Genomic DNA, 4,807 nt, shown 5'->3' with positions numbered 1-4,807 from the left:
GCGGGCCCTCCGCGTCCCACTCGCGTTTATGTCGGCCGAACACGGGTGCTCCCTGGGGAGTTGGCAGAGTCCGCGCACTCGCGGCCTCGCCTCCCGCTCCGGGGCTGGAATGAGAGGGAAGGCCAGCTTTTTGCAAAGGCCGCCTCAGTCGGGAAGGTGCAGGAAGGGGGAGGCCATGGAATTCCGCAGGAGACATCTGAAGGCCCCTGGTGCTTCCGCCAGGGAAGGAAGGGAGCGGAGCTGTGGGCAGGCTTTTAGCGAGCCTGCCGTGCCTGTCCCAGCCCTGGACTCCGGCCGCACGCTGGGCCTGCCGAGGGTCCAGGTGGCAGAGCTCACCTTCACCTGGGACGACCCCCCACGCTTTTACACTTCTTACTGCTATAAATTGCATGAGGGCCTCTCAAAGTGTTTTGCTGATTAACTCAGGTCTCTTTAAACTTTTTTTTACCTAAGATACAGCCCCATACTAGCCACTGTGCAGAAAATTAACTCTATCCCAGCCAAAATCAGCACAGTATCTTAAGAGGAAATGGGATAATGAAACTTCAGAACAGTATTTTTTTTAAATACTGCATTGGAAATAGAAGCTGCCTTTTAGTGGAAACACTGTGAGCCAAGCTCGCCAGTTAAGAAATTACCTTTCTATGAAAAATTACACAAACTGTGCTGAAAAGGCTGTGTTAAGGCTTGTTGGTCAGAAATGGTGTCTATAGAGGCATAGAATCACAGAATCATTTTGGTGGAAAAGACTCTTAGGATCATCGATTCCAACCATTAACTGAGTACTTCCAAGTCCACCACTCAACCATGTCACTCAGTGCCACATCTACATTTCTTTTAAATACTTCCTGGGATGGTGACTCCACCACTTCCCCAGGCAGCCTGTTCTAATGCTTGACAGCCCAAAGAAATTTTTATTAATACTCGGTTGAGGAGGCTGAGGTGGAGGACAGGAGAAGAGATAAGAAATGAGTAATGAAGTCAGATGCATTAGGTGCAGTTAGGCTTATCACAATACATCAAGTTTTTAAGTGGGGGGGGGGGGCAATCTTTCTGAACACAGAAGTATTCAGATGTGACAAACAATACATACTTTTAAAACCCTCATCCCCATTTCTTGGCTAATCTAAGCAGCACTGTTTTTATCATGTTCTTTTCTTCAAAAAACTATTTTTCATCAGTACACATAGTGAAAACTTCTGAGCTAATACACACTTTCTTTTTTTTTTATTTTGAAAAATTTACCTTCCCAACTATGGAGAACTGTTAACACTGGAACTTTTCATTTTAGACTTCAAATGATAAAAACAAATTAGACAGAATAAGTTAGAGAGCATTTTCATTCTGACAGCACTACTTATTTCTCAGTGAAACCCAGGGGGGAAAAAATAGCTAAACATTCTCCAGTCTTCTATTGCAGTGACATATCAGCAGCTACACTTTATAATTTTCTGTGTATCTTTTGTGCATATAAGTGATGCAGATGCTTTGCAAACTGGACACTCATTATGTAGACTGGAACGTCCATATTTTCATATCTTCTCAACTGAGACAGAAAAAATTCAGAGACATCAGTGCTTTTACCTGCAAACCTGTCATCTGTATAGAGAGCTGAATCTAAAAAGCAGAATTAGGCAGGGACAACATTACTACTCTTCTAAAAAAGAAAGTGGCTTTGCTTTTTCTGAGAGTACCAGTTCTGCTTGCAATTGGAGGCTTATTGAGAGACACCTAAAAATCCTGAGGCCTTCTACCACTAGGCAGCTGCCTGCAGGGATGTTTTTCACTTTATTGTTTTGCACTTGAACTACATTAAAAAAAAAGAAGAGCTGTATAAATTCAGTTTTAGATGAGCAGCTCCTTTTTTTTTTTTTTTAATTTGGAGCTAGCAGTAGTTAGAAGAAATTTTTCTTGAGTTTGCAAAGTAACTGTGCACAGCTTTCAGAATACCAACCAAGATACAACTTAGTACATTTTTTAGTTTTGCTTTTAAAGTAAGTTGAAGCATCCCAATATTTTCAAGGTGAAAAAAATCAGGTGTACTGCCACCATTAACAGAGCATCTCTAATGAGTTTTTTATTCATCTGAAAGCAGCAAAATCTGGACACAATCAACTGCAGAATCGCTGAGATGTGTGTTCCTGTTCTATTGAAGAAAAATTTTCCAAAATAATGTATAGAATTTGCATTAACTTTATTCAGTGAGTATTCCCAGTGATTACATAGAATCATAGAATCATTAAGGCTGGAAAAGAGTTTCAAGATCATCACGTCCAGTCTTTGATCAGTGCCCTGTTAATTAGACCATGGCACTGAGTGCCACATCCAGTTATTTTTTTGAACACCTCCAGGGATGGTGCTTCTGCCACCTCCGTTGGCTGCCCATTCCAATGTCTGACCACCTTTTCAGTGCAGAATTTCTTTGTGACGTCCAAGCAACATAATCTAACATTCCTTTTTTCATAAATGAGCAATGTGTATGTGCACATGTATTGGTGCACGGTGCAAATTCATGTTATATCCAATAAATAAAAAATAAGCTATCCAAACATGGGATGATAAGCACTGTATGTAATCTCAAGTCAGACAACAGTGAAATGAAGTTTCAGTTTGAAATAAGCAGTCTGTAGTTTGTGAAGGAAGCTGATTCTACTAGTTGCACAGAAATTCCTTTGATCTTTTTATGAATATGTCTTTTGATCTCAAGAACAGTCAAAAGATATCTTTGTGGCAAAAGGTCATACAAAATAATTAGCTGCTTTTGTTAATAATTAAAAGCAGTGAGGTGTTTAATCACATTAGAGGTCATGAGTTCTCAGTATTTAACCAATCCACATGCTGAATAATTTTAAACAACTGAGTGGTCAACTAAGAATAAACCCAAAAAACACAGTCTTCAATCAGTTGTTAAAAGTAAATGGATTATACTACTGTCAAACAGGCATGCCCTGCTCTTACCGGATGGTTACAGTATCTACAACAGTTTGAGAATGGAAGAATATATTTTCATTTGGTGAACTACGGTCTGTCAGAATTTATAAGACATCTTTATATTTTAATGCATGTCTATTTACCTGAGAACTGGAAGTGTCTGAAAACACATACGAAACACGCTGTCTCAACTATCATAGCTGCAATTTGGTTTAGCTGATGTGGGGCAAGAGGTACACTGTTCTGAGAAAAGCATGTGAAAATCATGAGCAGAAGCATCATAATCTTATCATTTGAGCCTTTTTTTCATGGGTTACAGTGCTATATTTACTTTAAAAAAATTATTAAAATTTTGAATTAAAATATGGCATAATAATTCTTCATTACTCAGCATCAAGCTGTTTTCAAAACAGATTATAATGTGTTCATGATGGCTCTATTTTGTATGTAATTCTGATGGAACCAATATGGCTCAAGCAGTCCCTTTGAGCATAATCTGCAATTCTAAACAAGTCATCTGATTCAGGATGTTCAGTGAGTTATGCAATGACATCTTTTTTTCTGTTCAGAAACAAAGCATTACCATCAGGAAAAAAAGGATCACGTTTCAGCGTCTGATGCAAGGAAAACCTTGTTCTATAAAAGCAATATAAAAAGTTAGACATGATATGAGGAGAACAGGGAAACTAAAAAACTTGCTACTGTTTATAGGCATTGTACCATCAATTATGAAGTGATACTTTACAGTGCTTTGTCATCAGTTACATAAAATTACTGACAACAGATTCCATTCCTTTCTATACAGTATATACTAAGGAAAGATCAAACCTTTCCCTCAAAGAATTTCAGAGTCTGGAAATCAATACTGAAAGATTCTCATGCCTCTAGGTAAGAAAAACAGTAAAAGCATGTTAGCAAGTAATCAGAATAATACTTAAAAATTAATGTGACAATATAGCAGATAATTTCCACATTTCATCATTTATCTGAGAGTAACAAAACAGTGTTGCAAGACTTTCCTTGTATGCTGCAACAGATATCTGAGAAGAAAGAAGAATTAAAGTAAAAACATATAAAGAGCTTTCATTTAATTTACTACTTTTTTTTTGTAATTCCACAAGATTTTCTTCATGAAGTTTATAAAAAGGCAGAGAGGTAAACAGGTAATTGCTATGATATAGCTGTCCTAGAGTATAAAAATTTAGGTTACACTTCTCTACACAGAACTTTAACCAAAGAACATGTGAGCAGTCCTCGCTAACTACCTCATAATAGAGAAAATTTAGTGCATTAAAATATCCACATTATTGTGATTGAATCCTGAGGAATTTTGATTAACATTCCTCTGTGCAAGCATGAGGGGTCAGCTGAATCATGGATTACAATGTCCATTTCCTTCTATTGACTCAGCTGGGTCAGGCATAAGGTTCAATGAAAGGAGTTTCATTTCTTGGAACATACTGACTTCACTCACTAGAAAGGCCAGGTGCCCACTTGAGATGCAGTGGTTGTGCTATTTCTTCTAGCACCTCGCCTGTCTAACCAGCTCAGAGCTTAAAGGATACAGAGTAAATTCTTTCTTCTTGAGGTAGTTTGCACTTTGTTTCCCAAAGAAGCATTGCACACACCAATCACAGTGATGGTCTGGAAGAGTTTTGTCTCAATTTCTTTTGCCAAAAATGCTCTGCTTTGGGTGAAATTAAATAGTGTTTAGGCTACAGGGAGCTTTAATATGGTGGAAGAGTAATTACCAGGCAGGAATACAAGGGCTCTTGTTTTGATTCCCTGGTCCAAATAATATGTATTTTTCTTTAGAGGCAACTGAAGTTTGCCGTATTTTCAGATAAGAAACCAAATTACCTTCATGTGAGGGGTT

This window comes from Corvus brachyrhynchos, unplaced genomic scaffold (assembly GCF_000691975.1).
Source record: "Corvus brachyrhynchos isolate BGI_N302 unplaced genomic scaffold, ASM69197v1 scaffold87, whole genome shotgun sequence".
Classification (NCBI taxonomy): domain Eukaryota; kingdom Metazoa; phylum Chordata; class Aves; order Passeriformes; family Corvidae; genus Corvus; species Corvus brachyrhynchos.
Note: the sequence above shows the minus strand (reverse complement) of the source record.